Here is a 24,686-nt window from a genome sequence, read left to right on the forward strand (position 1 = left end):
ACTTCTAATTCAGCTTCCTGCTGATATGCCTGTAAGACAGCAGATACCTGCCACTCACGTGGGACACCCAGGCCTGGCTGCTGTGGGTATGAGAGGCGTGGCCCAGCAGATGGGAGATCTCTCTTCCTATGTCACTCTTTCAAATAAATAAGTAAATCTTAAATAAGCAAACACAAAACCAGAGCACGAAGGCTAGGCCACCACTTCAGCCCTTACCAAGTGCCAATTCAAGTTCCAACTGCTCTGCTGGGAATCCAGCTCCCTGCCGGCGCGCCTAGGAAGGCGACAGATGACGGCCCCAGTGCGTGGGCGCTGCCACCACGGGAGAGCTGCACGCCGCTCCCGGCCCGGCCCCAACTGCTCTGCTGGGAATCCAGCTCCCTGCCGGCGTGCCTAGGAAGGCGACAGATGACGGCCCCAGTGCGTGGGCGCTGCCACCACGGGAGAGCTGCACGCCGCTCCCGGCCCGGCCCCAGCTGCTCTGCTGGAGAGCCAGGCAGCAGATGGCAGCTCTGTGTCTCCCTTTCAAATACATAAAAAATCCTTAAAAAATACTTTGATAGTAACAATGTACAGGTGGATGCAATCAGTTCTACACAGATTCAGGAGTACTAAGTAGACGTCCATTCACGCAAGACAAATGAGAGCTCAGTCAAGTGTGTAAGGAAACAGCTCCACAACCCATCTGGAGAACTCCACCCCGCAACTGCCAGCGCTGCGGTCACATACACCTCCACGCTTCGCTCAGCCTCTACGTTCCGTCTTGTCAGCTCCGACATGAAGGAGATGAACTGCTCATGTCAAGTTACATTGTTTACAACTTTTACACAATTCCTTGTTATCTGACAATTCCTACTCATCTGTTAACATTTCTGATTTAAAAAGCTGGATTGGCCGGCGCTGCGGCTCACTTGGCTAATCCTCCGCCTGCGGGCCGGCACCCCAGATTCTGTCCCGGTTGCCCCTCTTCCAGTCCAGCTCTCCGCTGTGGCCCGGGAGGGCAGTGGAGGATGGCCCAAGTGCTTGGGCCCTGCACCCCATGGGAGACCAGGAGAAGCACCTGGCTCCTGCCTTCGGATCAGTGCAGCACACCGGCCATGGCGGCCATTTGGGGGGTGAACCAACAGAAGGAAGACCTTTCTCTCTGTCTCTCTCTCTCTCACTGTCTAACTTTGCCTGTCAAAAAAAAAAAAAAAAAAAAACACCACCACCAACAACAAAAGCTGGATCGCCAGATTGGAAAGAGTTCTTACAGGGATTTACAAAAACGACTTTTGCCCCTGACAGGGGCTGGCGAACTTCATGTCAGGAGTTCACGGGGTGAAACACACAGCAGAGGACGGGGGAAGTGCACACACCCACAGGTGAAGGGGTAACAACAAATCGCTACCAAAGCAAAGTCCAAGACGACAACAAAGTTGTCATCGCAGAATTCTGAACACTTCTATAGAAACTGTCGGAAATGTGAGCAAACAGTTAAATTCGGGGAATCTTAAAACTTCAATCCGGGGACAATGAAACTAATTTTAAGAAATGCAAACTTTCAAAAACCCTAAGCAAGTTTATTTAGAAACAGAAAAAAATTTTTTTTACTTGACAGATAGAGTTAGTGAGAGAGAGCGACAGAGAGAAAGGTCTTCCTTCCGTTGGTTCACTCCCCAAATGGCCGCCACAACCGGAGCTGTGCCGATCCAAAGCCAGGAACCAGGTGCTTCCTCCTGGTCTCCCATGGGGTGCAGGGCCCAAGCACTTGGGCCATCCTCCACTGCCTTCCCAGGCCACAGCAGAGAGCTGGCCTGCAAGAGGGGCAACCGGGACTAGAACCCGGAGCCCATATGGGATGCTGGCGCCACAGGCAGAGGATTAACCAAGTGAGCCACGGCACCAGCCCCTAGGAACAGAAATTTAAAACAAGATTTTTATAATTTTTAAAATGGCAAAAAACTCTTAATACAATGAAACCTGCTTTGTCAAATTATTATAAAAAGCTGTAAGCTACATGATACATACTACAGATCCCTAAAATAGCCTCAGGTGATAACCAACACTTCAGTCGTGTCTTCATGTCTGAATATGAGAAATGTCTGATTCAGTTAGAAATTCTCTACAGACTCTGATTCATAGCCAATTAGGAATTTTAAAGGGTCCAAGAGAAATTTTCTATTTGATTATGTAGCAAGATACACACTGCAAAACTCAGAACAGGATCAAAGTACATGTTTTCATTTTTCATTCACTAATTATATGCTTTGGATGTTAAGTTAAACCTGTAGACGTGGTTCTTAAGGTAACTACAGTAATTTTTCTAGCTCTTAGGCAGCTATTTAAATAGGCAGCAGCATCCAGAAAAGAACCTGCTATAAAGTTTCCTCAAAGTATAAAAATCTGTTATTCACTACAGAACTGCTTCCTTTTAGGTAATTCGGAGAAACACCAGAGCGGCAACGTAGCAGGTCTGCTCACTGCAGCACACCTCCCAACTCTGGTAAGCTGGCTGCACCCAGGCCCTCCAAGAAACAAAGTCGACAGCATTTCTTTATGGATCCTGTTTGCCTCTCCGGAACACACTTCGGGATACTATGAACCAACATTTCCCCAAGACCAAGTCACAAGCAAGACGCAGACTGCCTGAGGGCCTCACATCCTGATTTCCTGACACTGAAGTCACCCTGAAGATGGGATTCAGGGAGATCACTGCTACATCCTCCTTTGTTTCCTTTAAATTTCCCGCAGGGACGGTCCTACAGTCAACAGCTCCCCTTTCTACACAGCAGCAGAAATTCCAGGTCCTCCCCTTCCCTGTGGGCACCCCCGGCCTCACTTACTACCTCTGACCACACGGGTGCAGGGCTAACAGGCAGCAGAGTCCACTCTCAGCATCTCTCCCTGGGCAGGGTGCACACTGCCTGCGCCACCCCACAGCAGCGAGGCAGGCACGAGAGCACCACCGAGGGACAACCCTCAACAGTGTCCTACACTTCCCTGACACTACAAGACAATTAGGCTTCAACGGCCGGGGAGGCAGAGCCTCCGAGAGCCCACACGGACACTAGCCCAGAGATGAGAAGCAGCTGAGGGAGAGACGCTGACCAAAGGAGCAACACCCGTACTTAAAGGACACCTGCACGTATCAGGCAGTCGCTGGGTGTAGAAAGACCACCAAACTCACAGCACTGAGGCAGCCCTGCGCCTGAGAAACACAGAGAAACCCTTTAAGCCAAAACACTGACGTCCATCTATCCTACGGGTCGGTCCCCATTTTAAAAAAATACACATTCCTCAAATACTTTAAAGAATTTTTTTAAAAGATTTCTTTATTTGAAAGGCAGAACAACAGAGGGAGGGAGAGACAGAGAAATGCCTCCATCCGCTGGTTCACTCCCAAGTGGCCACACAGCTGGGGCTGGGCTAGGCTGAAGCCAGGAACCAGGAGCCCCAAGTGGCTTTCCCACCCTCCACTGCTTTCCCAGGAGCGTGAGCAGCCAGGACTCCAATAAGGGACGCAGGCACACGGTATGCGATGCCAGCGTTGCAGGCAGCAGCTTAACCAGCTGTGCCACACTGCTGGTCCCTTAATGAACTTTTGAATTATTTTAATTTCTCAAATCCACATGGATTTTTCATAATACACATTTTCCACTGAACCTGTTATCTGGGCCTCAATTTGTACAAAAACGTCCACACACACACACAGCACACTTCACAAATGCTGGTGGAAAAGTGGAGCTACAAAGACAATCCAGGAGTGGGCGATTCGGCCAGCAGTCAGGACACCTGCCTCCCAGCCCGAGCTCCTCACCAACACGGTTCCCGGGAGACACGAGGTGATGGCTCAAGCGGCAGGGTCCCGCCCACCCACCAGACAGCTGGATGGACTTCCTCGGTCCGGACTCTGGCCAGCTCTGTCGCAACCACTGCAGCCATTGGTGGCGACAAGTGGATTAGCGTGCTCTCACACTCCGTCTCTCTGCCTCTTTAAAAAAAAAAAAAGTTATTTTGGTGCAAAAAATTTTGAAATCCATGCATTTTTTGGTAATAAACATTTTTCGTTCGCTCCAAAGTTATCTGGGCCTCAATCTGTTCAAGAATGTACACACATGGGGCCAGCACCATAGTGCACTAGGTTAATCCTCTGCCTGCGGCGCCGGCATCCCATATGGGCGCCGGTTCTGGTCCCGGTCGCTCCTCTTCCAGGCTAGCTCTCCGCTGTGGCCCCGGAGGGCAGTGGAGGATGGCCCAAGTGCTTGGGCCCTGCACCCCCATGGGAGACCAGGAGGAAGCACCTGGCTCCTGGCTTCGGATCGGCGCAGGGCCGACCATGGCAGTCATCTGGGGAGTGAACCAACGGAAGGAAGACCTTTCTCTCTGTCTGTCTATAACTCTATAACTAGTATGTTTCATCACGAAAACACACACGCTGCACATATAGTTACATGCAGAATGTGTGGGTGTGAGGGTCTCAGAGAAACAGGAACAGACTTGCCCTATACTACTCCAGAAGATCAGCAAGTCAAATCAGTTCACTCAAATATTCCTAAGAAAACCCCTGCTGGATGTGGCAGCCACTGTAAGATGCCCCCAGGCCCCAGGCTGAGGGCCGTGAGGCTCTGGCTGCCGAGACTGCTGTGTCAGCTCCTACAGGGACTGCAGAGAACGTCCCTAGCCACCATCTCTCCTTCTCCCTGGGTCGTGACTGACAGACGACCGCATACAGGCCTGGCCATCAAGCCCAACTCCAGGCAACTCCAAACTGCTACTCCGGCTTCCCAAGTCTCCGTGGCGTGACGGCTGGGCCGGTGAGGCAGCTCGGTTCTGTCCAGAGCACAGACCCAGGAGCATGCTTCTCTGAACCCCCTGGCCAGAGAACCCAGCTGCTGACTCCGCCGTGGAACTGAAGGCCCTGTCCAGCTTCAAGTGTCCCCGAACGTCCCTGCACAGAAGTGTTACGTGCACGCTAAGACGCAGCAGGGGCACAACTCGCAAGTAACCGCAAAGCTAAGGCAGTGTGGTCCCAGCACACTCTACCTTTGGCTCTGCGGCTGAACCAGAATCCACGTCTCACTCCAGGGAACCCCAACGTGCACACTGCAGAACAGAGCCACCTTCAGGCAACAGCATGCCCTTATAATCACCACTAATTTTCAATCCACTTCTGTTAAGAATACTAGCTAAGTCCTTCAAAATGTCTAGAACTGTGCCATCCAGATGGTAACCACTAGTGGCTATTTAAATTCATGAAATTTAAAATTCAGTTGTTCAGTGGCATAGCCACACTTCAAGTGCTAAGCACACCTGGGACTACAGTGTGGCCCAGCAGCGGGGCTGACACGTGTACAGCCAGCACCCTGTATCGGGGCGGCAGCCTGAACCCCAGCCGCTCTGCTTCTCATCCAGCTCCCGGCTAGTGCACGAGAGAGCAGGTAACGCCCCCAGTGCTCGGGCCCCCGAACTCACGTGGGAGACCCGGATGGAGTTTTGATTCCCGCCTTCAGCCTGGCCCAGCCCCAGCTAGTTGGAGAGTGAACCAGAAGATGGAAGATCTCTCTCCATCTCTTTCAAATCAATTAAAAAAAAAAAAGTCACACATGGTCAGAGGATACTGACTACAGCACAGGGAACACCTCCATCATGCAAGCTCTCTGGACAGGGGTGGCCTGAGACACGGGGATCTGGGGATAGGGGTGGCCTGAGACACGGGGATCTGGGGACAGGGGTGGTCTGAGAGAGGGAGATCTGGGGACAGGGGTGGCCTGAGACACGGGGATCTGGGGACAGGGGTGGTCTGAGAGAGGGAGATCTGGGGACAGGGGTGGTCTGAGAGAGGGGGATCTGGGGACAGGGGTGGTCTGAGAGAGGGAGATCTGGGGACAGGGGTGGTCTGAGAGAGGGGGATCTGGGGACAGGGGTGGTCTGAGAGAGGGGGATCTGGGGACAGGGGTGGTCTGAGAGAGGGAGATCTGGGGACAGGGGTGGTCTGAGAGAGGGGGATCTGGGGACAGGGGTGGTCTGAGAGAGGGAGATCTGGGGACAGGGGTGGTCTGAGACACGGGGATCTGGGGACAGGGGTGGCCTGAGACACGGGGATCTGGGGACAGGGGTGGTCTAGAGAGGGAGATCTGGGGACAGGGGTGGTCTGAGAGAGGGAGATCTGGGGACAGGGGTGGTCTGAGAGAGGGGGATCTGGGGACAGGGGTGGTCTGAGAGAGGGAGATCTGGGGACAGGGGTGGTCTGAGACACGGGGATCTGGGGACAGGGGTGGCCTGAGACACGGGGATCTGGGGACAGGGGTGGTCTAGAGAGGGAGATCTGGGGACAGGGGTGGTCTGAGAGAGGGAGATCTGGGGACAGGGGTGGTCTGAGAGAGGGGGATCTGGGGACAGGGGTGGTCTGAGAGAGGGAGATCTGGGGACAGGGGTGGTCTGAGAGAGGGAGATCTGGGGACAGGGGTGGTCTGAGAGAGGGGGATCTGGGGACAGGGGTGGTCTGAGAGAGGGAGATCTGGGGACAGGGGTGGTCTGAGAGAGGGGGATCTGGGGACAGGGGTGGTCTGAGAGAGGGAGATCTGGGGACAGGGGTGGTCTGAGAGAGGGGGATCTGGGGACAGGGGAGTACGCGTCACAGTTCTACAGAAATACCGACCACCAACTATTTACACTTGCGCTCCCTCCACACTCCACATGACAGGGCCGCTGAGCTGAACAAACGCCTTGGCCGGCCTGCCCTCCCACCACCGTCACTCACCCTTCCAGCGTGATGAGCAGGTAAGGTCAGCTCCAGCCTGGCCGCCTCTCCCAGAGCTGACCAGACACGTGACACCTCTGCCTGTCGTGCTGGATTCAGTCACAGAATCCAAACGAGTGTGACGGGCAAGGTCTCCGCCACCTTCTCAAATGCAGCACCAGACCGCTCCCCAGCACAGCGCCCAGGAAGCACAGAAGCAGAACCAATGTGTGTCTGAGGGGGAAGGTGGGAGACTCCCCGTCTTTCCAGCAGTCGATCTAATGGCTACACAACCTACAGCCACGTCAGCCACCACCATCACTCCGGCTTGAGGCCAAAGGGGTATTGTCTAATGGACAGGGACTCTGCTTCACCCCAACTCCTCTGGCACACCTAGCTCTGAAGAAAAGAGAAGTCTGGGGAACTGAGTCCCAGCTAATATGGGCAGCTTGCCCTCAACCTCACCTCCTGTTGCAGAATGAATTATGTCTCCCCAGAAAGACATGTTCCAATTCTAACTTTAAAAAAATATATATTTATTTACTTGAAAGGCAGAGTGATAGAGAAGGAGAGACAGAGATCTTCCACCTGCTGGTTTGTTCCCCAAATGGCCACAACAGCTGGGGCTGGGCCAGGCGGGAGCCAGGAGCTCCATCTGGGTCTCCCATGTGGGCAGCAGGGGCCCAAGGATTTGGGCCATCTTCCACTGCTTTCCCAGGCCACAGCAGGGAGCTGGATGGGGAGTGGAGCAGCCCAGACTCTTAACTGGCACTCACACAGGATGCCAGCATTACAGGCAGTGGCTTAACCAGCTGTGCTGCACCACGATGCCAGCCCCCAAATACTGTTACCTGTGAACATGACTTTACTTGAAAACAGATGTAGGGGCCGGTGCTGTGGCGTAGTAGGTAAAGCTGCTGCCTGCAGTGCTGGCATGCCATATGGGCGCCGGTTCAAGTCCTGGCTGCTCCACTTTCAATCCAGCTCCCTGCTATAACCTTGGAAAGCAGCAGAAGATGGCCCAAGTGCTTGGGTTCCTGCACCCGTGTGGGAGACCCGGAAGAAGGTCCTAGCTCGGGGCTTCAGATTGGCTCAGCTCCAGCCATTGTGGCCAATTGGGGGGGTGAACCAGCAGATGGAAGATACCTCTCTCTGTCTCTCTCTGCCTCTCCTTCTCTCTCTGTAACTCTGACTTCCAAACAAATAAATCTTTAAAAAAAAAAATCTCACTTGGCCTTAACTAGGTCATGTGATCACATGTGGTTGCAAGTGAGGTTCCCTTAAAAAAAAAAGAAAGAAAGAAAATAGATGTAACAAGTTAAAAGGTGATCACACTAGATTAGGGTTCTACTCTGGACAACGACCTAGGAAGAGGAAAACGCGGACTGAGACACGTGGGGGAACACCCTTGGAGACAGAAGCAGAGACCTGGGTGAGGCCCTCGCAGGCCAAGGAAGGCCAGGGACTGCCAGTCCCACCAGAAGCTGAGAGGCACAGCCCTGCTCCTCCCTGAGACCTGCAGGGCAGGCTTGCTGACGCCCGGATGTGCACTTCTGCCCCCAGAGCTGAGACTCAGCGCCCAGTGGGGAGGACTCCGCCGCAGCAGCCCAGGAAACCAGCCCTCTGCCCCTCCCGCACTGGGCCGGGACTGCATCGCTCCCTGCCAGCTCCAGCTCAGTGAGACGCAGGCTGCGGCAGCGAGCAGGAGCCAGCGTCAGCAGCATCCGCCTCCCTTCTCCAGGCAGACGCGGAGTCACACCATCCCCCACCCCGCTCCTGCCTGCAGGACCTTGGCTCTGCAGGCTCTCACTCCTCACTCACCCAGTGAACACTGGGGCACCCACTCTGTTCACTGCTTTCACGGGATGAAAATACACCAAGCCAGGCCCCCACTTTATCCACTAAGAAGTTTAAGTACGAATTCAGGTGTCCGGGGTGCATCGAAACCAGGGCCACTGAGCTGGCGCCTTCTCATCCCTCTGGCCACCTCTCGTCCAACCCACAGCACCCCCACCCCACAGTTCTGAGGGGGTAAAGCCTGTGCCTGCATTCGGCAGACCCTCCTTAATCTCTGGTTTGCCACCACCGTTCACTGTCCCCACAGGCCTGGCCCCCACGCCGGAGAAGAGCCAGACCAGGTCTGACACGGCGTCGGCTGACGGTAAGCCGCAGGGAGCCCACCTGATCGTCCAGCGCCCTGGAAGGCCCAAGCAAGCTCCACACACACAAGATTCAGTTTCCATGACAGCTTCTATCACTCGGCTGGAGAAGAAACTGTTAGAAACAGCTCTTAAAGGCGGAGTGCAAAAATGTAGCTTTTCTTTTAATGGAGGAATGAAATGCAAAAGAAAAAAGCATAATGTCTAAAGGAAAGAAACATCTGATTCTGTGCTGACAGAGCTACCAACATTTCGCACACACAGTCAAGAGCCCCGAATCTGCGGCTCCACCCTGAAACGACTGGGCAGAAGGTGTGCGGGTGCCCAATGATGCCAACTCAACGGTGAGGTCATGACACAAGCAGCAAAGCCCTCCCCTCCCGCAGCGAGGTCAGCTCTCGGGGCAAGACGGAACTCCGAGGGCACCTACAGGCGTGGAACCAGCAGAGGGGGCAGAGCAGGACAGCCGTTCCAGCCGGCGAAGACTGCGAGGAGCGGCCAGCAGGGCCTGGAACTCGAGTCCCCTCCCTGCTCGCTGCCTTCTCTCCTGTCAGGACTGAGTCCTGGACGGACTCGTCTGAGAGGGCTGCGTGCGATCCACTTCAGAACATAGTACAGGGAAACACGGCGGCCCTACAGCCATCTCCAAGACTCTCACTCCTGCAAATCACCAGCCCCAGCTACGACGTGTCTGCTAGCCCGGTCCTGGACGCCTTCTTCTTCAGTCCTAGAGAAACGCGGCGAAGCTCACTGGACACAGGCCACCTCTCTCCTCATTCTCCACCTCCAGGCCGTGGCCTCTGCCGCTCATCCCCCCAGCTCTCCGGACTCCACCCTTGGGCTTCTTCTCCATCTATACTCACTTCCTCCGTGAGAGCTTCCAAGAGCACACGCCTGCTAGCAGCGCACGTGCACTTCGTGCCGTCTGACAGCTGCATTCAAACAGCACAGGGCAGGGGCTTGGTCTAGCAGTTAAGAGGCCCACGCCCACGTCAGAGTGCTTGGGTTCGAGTACTGGCTCGACTGCAGGTCCAGCTTGAGCTGGGGGCAGCAGGCAACGGCTCGAGCAGTTGGGTCCCTGACACACACACGTCCTTGGCTTCCAGCTTCGACCCGGTCCAGCCCTGGTCACCACAGGTATCTGGGAAGTAAATCAGCCGGGGGAGCTCCTGGTTGCATTCTCTCTCTCTTCCTCCTCTCGAATAAATAACTTAAAAAGAGAAACAAGTGAAATTATTTTAGTATTTTTACTTAACCCAATATACCCAAAATAAAACCATTCCAAATAGAACCAAAGTGAAAGATTCTGTTTTTCCTACGGAACCTCTGGAGTCTGACCCGCATCAGCACACCGCCTCTCACTGCAGAGCGGCCACGTGCGAAGCTCAGAAGCCCATCCGTGGCTCGCGGCTACCGACCGCGCAGCACGACCCTCGCTGACGAATCCAGCCCGGGGTTTAAATGCCAGCACTCCAGACTTCCACCCCAGAATTCCGGGACTCCAATGTTAGCCTGCCAGTCAGCAGTGTCTCACTTACAGCAGGACAGAAGCCATCCCTGCCATGGCCTCCCCTACCTCAGTCAGTGGCCGCACCCAGCTCCCCGCACCCCTCCTCGCACCCCGCATGGCCTCCCCTACCTCAGTCAGTGGCCGCACCCAGCTCCCCGCACCCCTCCTCGCACCCCGCATGGCCTCCCCTACCTCAGTCAGTGGCCGCACCCAGCTCCCCTCACCCCTCCTCGCACCCCGCATGTCCTCCCCTACCTCAGTCAGTGGCCGCACCCAGCTCCCCGCACCCCTCCTCGCACCCCGCATGGCCTCCCCTACCTCAGTCAGTGGCCGCACCCAGCTCCCCGCACCCCTCCTCACACCCTGCATGGCCTCCCCTACCTCAATCAGTGGCCGCACCCAGCTCCCCTCACCCCTCCTCGCACCCCGCATGTCCTCCCCTACCTCAGTGGCCGCACCCAGCTCCCCGCACCCCTCTTCGCACCCCGCATGGCCTCCCCTACCTCAGTCAGTGGCCGCACCCAGCTCCCCGCACCCCTCCTCACACCCTGCATGGCCTCCCCTACCTCAATCAGTGGCCGCACCCAGCTCCCCTCACCCCTCCTCGCACCCCGCATGTCCTCCCCTACCTCAGTGGCCGCACCCAGCTCCCCGCACCCCTCCTCGCACCCCGCATGTCCTCCCCTACCTCAGTCAGTGGCCGCACCCAGCTCCCCGCACCCCTCCTCGCACCCCGCATGGCCTCCCCTACCTCAGTCAGTGGCCGCACCCAGCTCCCCGCACCCCTCCTCACACCCTGCATGGCCTCCCCTACCTCAATCAGTGGCCGCACCCAGCTCCCCTCACCCCTCCTCGCACCCCGCATGTCCTCCCCTACCTCAGTGGCCGCACCCAGCTCCCCGCACCCCTCCTCGCACCCCGCATGGCCTCCCCTACCTCAGTCAGTGGCCGCACCCAGCTCCCCGCACCCCTGACGGCAGCCCTCGATTCTGCCCCATAATGCATCCGACACGGGATTTCACCTGCTGCTTCTTGCCCCACACGTCACACACTCTGTGCAGAGCCCGTCCCCGTCCACCCTCCTTCTGCTCTTTCTCCCCTCGCACTAATCCTCACCTGACGTCTAACAGCCGACACACACACTTGCTCACGTGCACCGTGAGTCTCGGCCCCAAGCTGCACCAGGAACAAGGCTGTGTGTGCTGGCCACAGTGGGCCCTGCCAGTCATGCTTCCAGAAACTGCTGCGGGCCTGCTGCCCGGCCGCCTGCAGCACGGGCAGCACGGCACACGTCCCTCAGGCCACCCCAGCAAGGGCTGCGCAGGACAGGACAGCCGCCCCACCTTCCGCCCTGCCGGGAAGGCACACTGTGGACTGAGGACTCCACCGCCTGGTCAAGACTTCCTTCGAGCTGCACTGACCTAACATGCTCCGGCCCCGCCCTCCCACAGCGGTCAGCTGCTCCCCACTGCAGTGCGGGTCTGTTTTATCCTACAGTTCTGGGGGCTCACAGCCCGCGATCAGGTGACCTCACTGGCTCAGGACCTGGTGAGACCGGAAGAAGGCAGAGAGAAGGGCGGGCCAGGAAGCACACGGGGCTTACATAACCAACCCTCTCAGGAGAACTGCCTTCTGAGGGCAAGTCGCCAGCAGCCCAAAGACCTCCCAGCACCAGAATCGGATCAAGGCTCCACTGCTAATCCCTTAACCGCTGGGGTTTAAACAAACCCCGTGCAAAGCACACCTTCCTTCCCTCCCACAGGCTCACGGAAGCGGGAGAGCGACTCCAGCGACTCCTCCTCCCCATGCACCCTTGCCCCGCAATTCCCTCTGAGAACCTCCTCTGGGAGACCCCTAGGAAGCACAGGGCAGTGAAAAGGGTGGGTTCTGCAATCCCTAAGGCCTGACCTCAGGGCACTGGGAAGTGAGGACAATTAACCCCTTTTCAAAGGGCTGTTAGGAAGCAGACATCAAATGCTTTACCCATGGTCCCTAACACAACACACAAGTAGAAACAGTTAAAACCAGTGTTAACTCATTTTTCTCCTTACCCATTTTTCTTTAAAAAAAAAAAAAAAAAAAAAGTCTGTTTATTTGAAAGGCGTGGAGGTGGGCAGAGATCTCTGCTATGCCCTGGTTCGTTCCCCAGTGGTCACAACGACCTGAAGCCAAGACGCCCTCTGGGTCTCCAGCAGGCAGCAGGGCCCAGACACATTTGCGGGGCTGGATGGGAAGAACAGAGCAGCCAGGACTTGAACCTGCGCTCCAACATGGGATGCCGGCGCTAGGGGGCAGCTTAACCCCGGCGCCACAACTCCAGCCCTGCGTCTAAGAACCCTCAGCCTCCCACTTACATTCAGGCCACTCATGAAATAAAGCACAAGGAACCCTAGCAGATCCTCTGCTCAACTGAGCTCATCACGTGGTGAGCCTGCGCTTCCTTGACTTCAGAAAGTGAACGCTCATTAGGGACAGGCATCCTCGCGCTCTGGAACAACCCTGCCCCTGAAGCAGGGACGGAAGCCTTCTGTCTGACAGGGGCCATTCGGGTATTCCTAACATCGTTTGCAAGCCATAAAAAATCATCAACTTAGAAATTAGCCTGCTTGGGGACAGCACTGTGGGGCAGCAGGTAAAGCCGCTGCCTGCAGCGCTGGCATCCCATATAGGCACCAGTTCAGTCCCGGCTGCTCCACTTCCGATCCAGCTCCCTGCGGATGTGCCTGGGAAAGCAGTGGAGGACGGCCCACGCCCTTGGGCTCCTACACCCATGCGGGACACCACGAAGAAGCTCTTGGCTCCTGGTTTCAGATCGGCACAGCTCCCGCGTTTGTGGTCATTTGGGGAGTGAGCCAGCAGATGAAGACCTCTCTCTCTGTCTCCTTCTCTGTATACTCTGCCCTTCAAAGGAGTAAGTAAATCTTTAAAAACTAAATAAATGTGAGCCGGCGCTGCGGCTCACTAGGCTAATCCTCCGCCTTGCGGCGCCAGCACACCGAGTTCTAGTCCCAGTCGGGGCGCCGGATTCTGTCCCGGTTGCCCCTCTTCCAGGCCAGCTCTCTGCTGTGGCCCAGGAGTGCAGTGGAGGGTGGCCCAGGTGCTTGGGCCCTGCACCCCATGGGAGACCAGGAAAAGCACCTGGCTCCTGGCTTCAGATCAGCGCAGTGCGCCGGCCGCGGCAGCCATTGGAGGGTGAACCAACGGCAAAGGAAGACCTTTCTCTCTGTCTCTCTCACTGTCCACTCTGCCTGTCAAAAAAAAAATTAAAAATTAAAATAAATAAATAAATAAATGTTTTACATAAATTATTGTGGAAACCAAAACATAAAATAAAAACTTTTTTTAAAAAAAGAATCTATTTGAAAGGCAGAGAAAAAGAGATATCTTCCATCTGCTGGTTCAGCCACAATGTCAGGGTTGGGCCAAGCCGAAGCCAGGAACACGGAACTCCGTCCAGGTCTTCTACGGGCATGGCGGGGCCCGAGGACTTGGGCATCCTCTGCTGCGTTCCCAGGTGCACTGGCAGGGAGCTGCATCCGAGGCAGAGCAGCCTGATCCTGAACAGCACCTTAACCCACTGTGCCACAATGCTGGTCCCAACTGAACCTTTTTTTTTTTTTTTTTTTTTTTTTTTTTTTTGACAGGCAGAGTGGACAGTGAGAGAGAGAGACAGAGAGAAAGGTCTTCCTTTACCGTTGGTTCACCCTCCAATGGCCACCGCGGCCGGCGCGCTGCGGCCGGCACACCGCGCTGATCGGATGGCAGGATCCAGGAGCCAGGTGCTTTTCCTGGTCTCCCATGGGGTGCAGGGCCCAAGCACTTGGGCCATCCTCCACTGCACTCCCGGGCCACAGCGGAGAGCTGGACTGGAAGAGGGGCAACCGGGACAGAATCCGGCGCCCCAACCAGGACTAGAACCCGGTGTGCCGGCGCCGCTAGGCGGAGGATGAGCCTAGTGATGAACCTTTTTTTTTAAAGAATTATTTTTTATTTATTTGAAAGACAGAGTTACAGAGAAAGGTAGAACCAGACAGAGAGAGAGGTCTTCCATTCCACTGGTTCACTCCCCAAATGACCACAACAGCCAGGGTTGAGCTGATCCAAAGCCAGGAGCTGCTTCTGGGTCTCCCACATGGGTGCAGGGACCCAAGGACTTGGGCCATCTTCTACTGCTTTCCCAGGCCATAGCAGAGAGATGGATCGGAAGAGGAGCAGCCAGGATTCAAACCAATGCCCATGTAGGATGCCGGCGTTACAGGCTGGGGCTTTAGCCTGCTGCGCCACAGCAGGTTTAAAAAAAAACCTATTGGGCCAGCGCCATGGCTCACTAGGCTAATCCTCCACCTGCAGCACCAACACCCCAGGTTCTAGTCCCGGTTGGGGCGCCAGATTCTGTCCCGGTTGCCCCTCTTCCAGTCCAGCTCTCTGCTGTGGCCCAGGAGGGCAGCAGAGGATGGCCCAGGTCCTTGGGCCCTGCACCCGCATGGGAGACCAGGAGAAGCACCTGGCTCCTGGCTTCGGATCGACGCAGCACCGGCCACAGCAGCCATTTGGGGAGTGAACCAATGGAAAGAAGACCTTTCTCTCTGTCTCTCTCTCTCACTGTCTATAACTCTGTCAAATAGGGGAAAAAAAAAAAACTAATAGAGATTCACACAAAGCTAGTATGTTGCCTTGGAAAACTCCATAATGGATTGAGAATGCTTCAGATTTTAAGGGAAAAGGCCACTGCAAACTGGCATTGAGTTGCAGTTTTAGGTTCTGTCTTTTTTTTGTTTTGTTTTTAACTTGAAGCTTTAGGGCAAGGGTGGGACCATCTGGCCTGCAGAGGCTGTGTAAGGCCCTCAGAATGACTTGGTCTGGATCTGCCAAGGCAGCCACAGGTGGGACCCGAAATTCAGTAAATCTAAAGCAAGCTATTTTTTTAAATGTATTTATTTGCTTATTTGAAAGGCAGAGATACAGAGAGGCAGAGGAAGAGGCACAGAGAGGTCTTCCATCCGCTGGCTTACTCCCCAAATGGCCACAAACGGCCGGAGCTGGGGCAGTCCAATGCCAGGAGCTGCCTCCAGGTCTCCCACGTGGGTGCAGGGGCCCAAGGACCTGGGCATCTTCCGCTGCTTTCTGAGAAGGTTAGCAGGGAGCTGGATAGGAAGTGGAGCAGCCGGACTCAACCCAGCGCCCATCTGGGATGCTGACGTCATAGGCAGCAGCTTTTTACCGGCTACACCACAACGCCATTCCCAAAAGACTTTTTAAAAATCTCCACATGGATAAACGAAATTGTTAGCAGTAACCACAGGAGACAGGACGGGGAGCAGAGGATGAGCAGTTCTCACTTTGTGTCTACTGACAAAGTCCTTACCAAAGCAGCTACACACTTGCAGGACCCACAAGAGACCGGTGATGTGGGCTCCCGTGACACCTCGCGGGACCCACAAGAGACCGGTGATGTGGGCTCCCATGACGCCTCGCGGCACCCACAAGAGACCGGTGATGTGGGCTCCCGTGACGCCTTGCGGGACCCACAAGAGACTGGTGATGTGGGCTCCCGTGACGCCTCGCGGCACCCACAAGAGACTGGTGATGTGGGCTCCCAGTGACGCCTCACGGGACCCACAAGAGACCGGTGATGTGGGCTCCCATGACGCCTCGCGGGACCCACAAGAGACCGGTGATGTGGGCTCCCGTGACGCCTCGCGGCACCCACAAGAGACTGGTGATGTGGGCTCCCGTGACGCCTCGCGGCACCCACAAGAGACTGGTGATGTGGGCTCCCGTGACGCCTCGCGGGACCCACAAGAGACCGGTGACGTGGGCTCCCGTGACGCCTTGCGGGACCCACAAGAGACCGGTGATGTGGGCTCCCATGACAACTTGCGGGACCCACAAGAGACCGGTGATGTGGGCTCCCATGACGCCTTGCGGGACCCACAAGAGACTGGTGATGTGGCTCCCAGTGACGCCTCACGGGACCCACAAGAGACTGGTGATGTGGGCTCCCGTGACACCTTGCGGCACCCACAAGAGACTGGTGATGTGGGCTCCCATGACGCCTTGCGGGACCCACAAGAGACTGGTGATGTGGGCTCCCATGACGCCTCACGGGACCCACAAGAGACTGGTGATGTGGGCTCCCATGACGCCTCGCGGGACCCACAAGAGACTGGTGATGTGGGCTCCCATGACGCCTTGCGGGACCCACAAGAGACTGGTGATGTGGGCTCCCATGACGCCTCACGGGACCCACAAGAGACTGGTGATGTGGGCTCCCATGACGCCTTGCGGGACCCACAAGAGACTGGTGATGTGGGCTCCCATGACGCCTCACGGGACCCACAAGAGACTGGTGATGTGGGCTCCCATGACGCCTCACGGGACCCACAAGAGACTGGTGATGTGGGCTCCCATGACGCCGGTGCAAGAACAGCACGACTCTAACTCCAGATCATCAAGTCCAGCGCAGGCGGTAGCTGGTACAGGGTTTGGCACAGGGGTTAAGCTGCCACTTGGGACAGCGGCGTGCCTGGCTCAAGTCCCAGCTGCTCCACTTCCGACCCAGCGCCCTGCTAACGCACAGACGCTGGAGTACCCGACGGAGCTCCAGACTGCCGGCTCCAGCCTGGCCCACCTGGCCGCTGCAGCCACTGGAGTGAACCGGCATCAAACATCTTTCCAGGTCTGCCTTTCAAATAAATAAATAAATCTTTTTAGAAAGACTTATTTATTTGAAAGGCAGCTTTACCCATTACACCACAATCTGGCCCAAGTGTTGACACTTCTGAACCACGGAGCAGGAGGCCCAGACCTGTCATGAAGCTGCCACAGAAAGCACTCCAACACACACAGCTCAGGACACGAGAACACTGTCTACCACGACTCAATTTCTAAACACAGAGGTGTGCTCAGGTACGTTTAAAATTAATGGTTTTTCCAAGTAGCATGAGCACAAGATGAGAAGACAAAGGAGACATTTATACTTTACTGCATTTTAAATTTTTTTTTTTTTTTTTTTTTGACAGGCAGAGTGGAGAGAGAGAGACAGAGAGAAAGGTCTTCCTTTCCGTTGGTTCACCCTCCAATGGCCGCTGCGGCCGGCGCACCGCACTGATCCGATGGCAGGAGCCAGGTGCTTTTCCTGGTCTCCCATGGGGTGCAGGGCCCAAGTACTCGGGCCATCCTCCACTGCCCTTCCGGGCCACAGCAGAGAGCTGGACTGGAAGAGGGGCAACTGGGACAGGATCTGGCACCTGACCAGGACTAGAACCCGGGATGCCAGCGCTACAGGTGGAAGATTAGCCTAGTGAGCCGTGGCACCGGCCTGCATTTTTAGATTTAACAAGTACATTTGTAAAAACTGGCTTTATAATAGCCACTTACATTTAAACTGTTTCTGGTAAACCACACAAAACATACTCTAACAGATTTAACTTTAAAGCTTCTAAAAACAATAAACTCCTTCAGAGAGCACTATCAGTAGTATTAACAAAGATACAATCAGTACTCACCAACAAAGCTAACTAAAGAAAGCAATGGCAAGCAACCACCACCAAAAACAAATAAATAACAATAAGGTTAAAATGTGTATATTCGGTGATGGTGCTATGGCACGGCAGGTTAAAGTCCCAGCCTGTAGCACCGGCATACCATACGGCACCAGTTCAAGTCCTGGTTGCTCCTCTTCCAGTCCAGCTCTCTGCTGTGGCCCGGGGGGGCAGTGGAGGATGGCTCAAGTCCTTGGGCCCCTGCACCCACATGGGAGACCCGGAAGAAGCGCCTGTTCCTGGCTTCAGATCGGCACAGCTCTGGCCATTGTGGTCATTTGGGGAGTGAACTAGCGGAATGGAAGATACCTTTCTCTCTCTCTCTCTCTCTCTCTCTCTCTCTCTCTTTCAAATAAATAAAACAAAGCTTTTAAAAGAAAAAAGAAATGTGTGTATTCAATTTCAACCTTCTGTCCATTAAAATAGAAAATACCAACAAGGAGAAAAATGTCCACCAGACACCCAAGAAAAAGCTAGAAACTGAAGAAAAAAAGTAAGGGCGTTGCATGAACTTCCAATCTCCAGGATTCTGAAATGATATGTACAGGCCGTTGAGACTCCAAAGGTGCTCTGGAAAATGTAACTGAGCTAGAAACAAATTCCTGGCTGAAAGGGAAGGCGAATCCCTCCTTCTAAACATTCCAAACCCCAAGTATTGAGAGAATAATCACATTTAAAAAACCCGAAAGAGCATCGCGGCGCGTTCCCACACACACAGGCACGTTCACAAGGACTTCTGCATTACCTATCTTCTGCCACAATGCCTTTTATTTCTAATCCAGATACCAGCAGTAGTAACAGGTTCATCCACTGGAATAGTCCAATTACGCCCAAACCTTTGGGCCAAATTTTAGGAGATTTATCAGGAATATATGCATTTCCAATGATTAAAAAGCTCAATCATAAATATCATCAACAGAAGTCCAACAGTCATCAATGGTATGTTAGCCAATGTAGGGAATTCCAAATTATTTTTTTGAAGATTTATTTACTCATTTATTTGAAAGTCAGAGTTACACAGAGAGAGGAGAGGCAGAGAGAGAGAGAGAGAGAGAGGTCTTCCATCCGATGGTTCACTCCCCAACTGGCCACAACAGCCAGAGCTGTGCTGATCCGAAGCCAGGAGGTTCTTCCGGGTCCCACGCGGGTGCAGGGGCCCCAGGACTTGGGCCATCTTCTACTGCTTTCCTAGGCCATAGCGGAGAGCGGGATTGGAAGAGGAGCCGCCAGGTCTCAAACCAGCACCCACATGGGATGCCGGCCCTTCAGGCTAGGGCGTTAACCCGCTGTGCCACAGCGCCGGCCCCCCAAGTTATCTTAGAACCAAAAGTTTGAACAAATGTGTCCAGTCTGAGGTCCTATCCAATCAGTGGTGCCTATAAATTTAAATATCATAACTACTTGATAAAAAGGATAAAAGCTGCTGATTTTCATCACCTCAATCTTCCCTGGAGGATGGACCACTCTGAACTCCCAGGTCTGCTCCCCATCCAAGCCGGGCCAAGAGGGTGGCAGAACCTCAACCCCAGCCAGACCACAACTGGGGGTTCTAACTACAAGACGGAGGACTACAGTAAAGACATTTGCTCTGCGGAAAAGTAACGGAAAATCCGACAATTTCAGGTTCTCACTGACTTTAACCACACACAAAAGTCCCGTTCACTTACGGGTGGGCCTGCGTGACTCCGGCATCACTCAGCGCCTGTCTGTGCAGAAGCCCTGTCCGACCCCCGGGGAGCCTGAGTGCAGCACATCCTCTCCTTCACGCACCCAGGACTTCCCCCGCAGGCACCGTCGTGACAGCAGCACTCACAGATCAACCAAGGGCCCCCACTCGTGTTCTTACCTGCCCACGTGGCGGCCAGAAGCCGGCCCTGACGGAGCACCTACACAAGGAGCCCGTGAAACCAGACCGCAAAGTGATCCGAGCCAACCCCGGGCACTGCGCAAGAGAGAACCACGGAGACGCCAGCACAGAGGGCAGGTGCTGCTCCTTCCTCACGGGAGCCCACCACCCAGCGAGGACCGCCATGAGAGGGTCGCACAGACCGAACCCGGGCGCGCAGGGACAGGCGGGCACGGTGCAGGCCGTCCTGGCCCTCGGGACGGAGCAGCTGAGCCGAGCCTTCACACGCAGGCAGGCAGGCAAGGTGGAAAGGGCACTCCAGGGGAGACCAAGCACCAAGGTCCCGGCTGGAGCTCAGCGTGGCAGGCAGAGACACAGTGAGGACGGAACCAGAAGCCAGAACGAGGCCAGAGGGCAAAGGTCACCTCAGAGTCTAAACTGGGGGGGAGGGCAGAGAGGCCGCAAGGTCAAAGTCTGCAGGGGCAGCCCGTGCCCTCCCTCGGCTGAGACCCTCCCTCTGACGCACGCTGCCCAGGGCGGGAGCACAGCACCATGTGGCTTCCATGTTAAGGAGCTCTGGCAGCAGAACCAGCAACAACGTAAGGAATGGTGACAGAGCTGCACGCGGGGCGGGGGAGGCACAGCCTGAGCAGGCAGACCTGGTCCAATCCAGCTGTCAAGAACGAAGCCTCTAGGGGCCCGCGCTGCCACAGAGCCGGTTAAGCTGCTGCCCGTGGCAATGGCATCCCAAATGGGCACCGGTTCGTGGCCTGGCTGCTCCCTGCTAATGTCCTGGGAAGGCAGACGAGGCTGGCCCAAGTGTCTGGGCCCCCGTCACCCACAATGGAGACCCAGATGAAGCTCCTTTCTGGCTTTGGCCTGGCCTAGCCCTGGGGCCATCTGGCGAGTGAACAAGCAGATGGAAGATCTCTAACTCTAGCCGGCGCCGTGGCTCAACAGGCTAATCCTCCACCTTGCGGCGCCGGCACACCGGGTTCTAGTCCCGGTTGGGGCGCCGGATTCTGTCCCGGTTGCCCCTCTTCCAGGCCAGCTCTCTGCTATGGCCAGGGAGTGCAGTGGAGGATGGCTCAGGTGCTTGGGCCCTGCACCCCATGGGAGACCAGGAGAAGCACCTGGATCCTGGCTCCTGCCATCGGATCAGCGCGGTGCGCCGGCTGCAGCGGCGGCCATTGGAGGGTGATCCAACGGCAAAGGAAGACCTTTCTCTCTCTGTCTCTCTCTCTCACTGTCCACTCTGCCTGTCAAAAAATAAAAATAATAATAATAATAAAATAAAAGAAGATCTCTAACTCTGACCTCCAAAATAAATCTTTACAGAGAGAGGGAGCCGCCTAAGTCTCTAAAGGTTTCCCGTCTGGGCTGCAGCAGGACGTGCGCGCTGCGGACAGGAGCTCCAGCGCTGCGGACAGGAGCTCCACTGCGCCACCTCCAGAGGGCGCTGCAGCAGGCCGTGCGCGCTGCGGACAAGAGGTCCACTGCGCCGCCTCCAGAGGGCGCTGCAGCACACAACACGGCCGTGGAAGGTGGCACACAGAGCACGGGCTGTGGAGGGCGGCACAGAGCACGGGCCGTGGAGGGCGGCACACAGAGCACGGCCGTGGAGGGCGGCACACAGCACACAGGCCGTGAGGGGCAGCACACAGAGCACGGCCGTGGGGGGCAGCACACAGAGCACGGCCGTGGGGGGCAGCACACAGAGCACGGCCGTGGAGGGCGGGGCACACAGAGCACGGGCCATGGAGGGCGGCACAGAGCACGGCCGTGGAGGGCAGCACACAGAGTACGGGCCGTGGAGGGCGGCACACAGAGTACGGGCCTTGGAGGGTGGCACACAGAGCACGGGCTGTGGAGGGCGGCACAGAGCACGGGCCGTGGAGGGCGGCACAGAGCACGGGCCGTGGAGGGCGGCACACAGAGCACGGCCCCCCAGTACTTTTTATGAGCACAATGAATCTCCAGAAAAGAAAAGCTCTAAACAAAAGCACGAACCCACGGGACTGCGGCTGTGCTCCCCACGTCACACACACTCTGACGCTTGCTCTGGCTCCCATCTACCCAAGACAAGGCCCGCAGGGAGCTGGATCCTCTGCATGAGTGCCAGTCCCTACGCGAGGACGGGAGAAGCCCAGCCTGCATCGTATCTGCCTTCAACACAGTCACCCGCGGTGCTGACGCGGCGGCAGGTACTCTGACGTCTGCTACCGAAACCCTTCAGTAAAGTACTCCAAGGGCCAGCGCTGTGGCACGGGGTGAGCCTCGGCTCGCCAGGCCAGCACCCCACATCTGACGGCTGTGGCTTCAGCTCGGCTGCTCCACTTCCCACCCAGCTCCCTGCTAATGCACCCGCCCCCCACCCACGTGGGAGCCCAGCTGGGCGCTCCTGGTTCCGGCCCGCACAGAGCACTGCGGAGGACACAACTTTCAGAACCTGGAGCAAGTCAGAGTGGGGCAGGGCGCTCCCAGCACAGAAAACACGGGCAGGGCCGACGCGGCGGCAGGCTCAGAGGCCCACGTCGTCCTGGCGGGCGGGCTGGGGGTCCCATCCCAGAGTCACAGGCAGTCTTGGAAGCCCGCTGAGCCGGAGGCTGGCCAGACCTCACCTGTGTTCAGGAGCCACGACCGGCAGCCAGGAAGGAGCAGGGAGATGCGCTAGGCCAAGGCGTCCAACCCGGTGTTCCCGGGGTCTGAGCTGGCTGACTTCCCAACCAGCTGAGACGGGTCATCCCCCACCCCACAGACGCGTGCACCCGCCGCCCCCAGCCACCCCAGGCCAGGCCGAGCAGGCACCACCCCACTGAGCAGCGCGCACGGCGGGCCCTGCTAACTCCATCTCACTGTCCTGACGCCTGCCAAGAGCCAGCGGTCCCCGCAGCACCTCAGCCGGCTCCGTCAGGGCCACGCTGGGCGCCTCCACTTCCTCTCCAACACAAAGAAACAAAGCCACCTGCACCTGCGAGCCCGCTCCCCGCAAACACCGCTCCCCACACGCCAGCGGCCCAGGGCTCCCCGCAGCGGCCACCCCCTTCTCAAGGACTAAGGGCTCCCTCCTCGGTCCGCGGCGGGGCCGGACCCAGAACCCCGCGGCGGGGCGCGGCCGCAGCTCCGCGCGCCCCGATGCCCGCACCTACTGAAGGGCGGTTCCGCCCGGCGGAACCAACGGGCACTGCGTGACCTTCGGGGACAGGACTTTCACCCGACACGGGCCGCGTGTCCTCGCGTGGGTCTCACGGCCCACAGGAGACGCACTCTCAGCACCACCCTACTGCCAAGCCGCCGGCCCCCAGCCTCGCCCCTCCGGGCACGAGCAAGGCCCGTTCCTGGGAACCGGGGCGCCCAGCCGGGGTCCGCAGTCCAGGCGATGACCGGCGAGAACCCCTTCACTCCAGTTCCCCCGGGCGGCGGGCGCGGACCCCCACCCTCGCCAGCCTCCCGACGCCCCTCCGGGCACGAGCAAGGCCCGTTCCTGGGAACCGGGGCGCCCAGCCGGGGTCCGCAGCCCAGGCGATGACCGGCGAGAACCCCCTTCACTCAGTTCTCCCGGGCGGCAGGGGCGGACCCCCACCCTCGCCAGCCTCCCGACGCCCCTCCGGGCACGAGCAAGGCCCGTTCCTGGGAACCGGGGCGCCCAGCCGGGGTCCGCAGCCCAGGCGATGACCGGCGAGAACCCCCTTCACTCCAGTTCCCCCGGGCGGCGGGCGCGGACCCCCACCCTCGCCCCCGGGCTGGCGGATTCACAGCGGCTCTCTCTCGGAGAGCAAACACGGAAAAGCCGGCAGACGAGAGCCGGTTCTCGCCGGGTCTGGGGGCGCGGACGGGGTCCCGAGACCCGGGCGGCCCCTTCACCTGCGCGCCGCGAGCCCGAGAGGCGGCTTCACCCCCGCGACCGGAGCTGCGGGCACGCGCCGGAGAGGGGGCCCCTGCCCGGCCGGGGCGGCACGCCGCGACCCCGCGGCCCTGTCACTTCTGCATTCGCCGGTAACCTTCGCCGAACCTTGCGCCGCGCCCGCCCCGCGCGCCGGGCCCGCCCCGCGCGCCGCGCCCCGCGCCATAGGCCCGCGCGCCCGCCACTCAGCCGCCCGGCCGGCCCCGCCCGCCGCGGCCCCGCGCCCGCGCTCCCCCTCCCGGGCCCCCAGCAGGACAATGCTGCCGGGGAGGGGGCGGCCGCGCGGACGCCCGCCCGCCGGCCGCCCGGGGCCCGCAGCCCGCGCCCCGCCTCACGCCCCCGCCATTGTGCGACCCCGGCCCGCCGCCCGCGCGGGCGCCGCCGACCCGCAGCCGGGCCCCGCAGCGCCGGCTCGGCCTCCCGGCCCGCCGGCCCCGGAGCCGCCTCGGCGGCGCCCCGCCGGCCCGGCCCCCCGCCCCGCCGTACCTGCCGAGGCTGCCGGGCGGCGCGGCGGCCGGCGGGGCGCCTCTCGGCTCGCGACGAGGGGCTGCGGGCGCTGCCGACGCCGGGCGGCCCTGGCCTGCGCCTTACGTCAAGCGGCGGCGGCCCCAGCGCCACTCGGCGGAGGGCGGGAGGCGGCGCGCCGGGCCGCTCCGCTCCGTTACCCGGCAACTGGCCTCAGCGCCCCGCCAGCCCCGCGCGCTCCAGATCCTTCCGCCCGGCGCCGGGTGACGTCAGCGCGGCCGGCCCCGCCCCTCGGCCGGGAGGGCGCGCGCGGGCGCCGCGGGGCGCGGGGGCGCGGGCCGGGGCGCGGGCGCCGCGGGGCGCGGCGGCGCGGGCCGGGGCGCGGGCCGGGGCGCGGGCCGGGGCGCGGGCGCCGAGGCGGGGCGCGGGCCGGCGGGGCGGAGGCGCCGGCCCGGGCGGTGTCCGCTGCTGGCGGCCCAGCGGGGCCGGGCCCGCGCGGCACCTGCGCGCGCCCCCGCCTCGCCGCGTCCTGCGAGG

At 58.2% G+C, this 24,686-nt stretch overlaps 1 protein-coding gene across 10 annotated transcripts in view; it reads right to left on the minus strand.

Moving 5' to 3' along the window:
* The window catches only part of KIAA0232 (KIAA0232 ortholog), an 86,985-nt gene extending 62,607 nt beyond the window's left edge, over window positions 1-24,378 (minus strand). For 5 of the 10 annotated variants that reach the window (XR_016229722.1, XR_016229721.1, XM_089326904.1 and 2 more), the window contains exons 1-2: window positions 24,171-24,309; window positions 9,744-10,090 (exon numbers count right to left, since the gene is read on the minus strand). The gene's annotated coding sequence lies outside the window, so the exon portion shown is untranslated. Of the gene's footprint in view, window positions 1-9,743; window positions 10,091-23,644; window positions 23,795-24,170 lie in introns of those variants that run through there. The other 5 variants (XM_089326905.1, XM_089326897.1, XM_089326898.1 and 2 more) reach the window with 4 other exon arrangements.
* Window positions 24,379-24,686: the final 308 nt, after the last annotated feature.

Source organism: Oryctolagus cuniculus, chromosome 2 (genome assembly GCF_051225735.1).
Source record: "Oryctolagus cuniculus isolate XC-2025 breed Fujian yellow rabbit chromosome 2, ASM5122573v1, whole genome shotgun sequence".
Classification (NCBI taxonomy): domain Eukaryota; kingdom Metazoa; phylum Chordata; class Mammalia; order Lagomorpha; family Leporidae; genus Oryctolagus; species Oryctolagus cuniculus.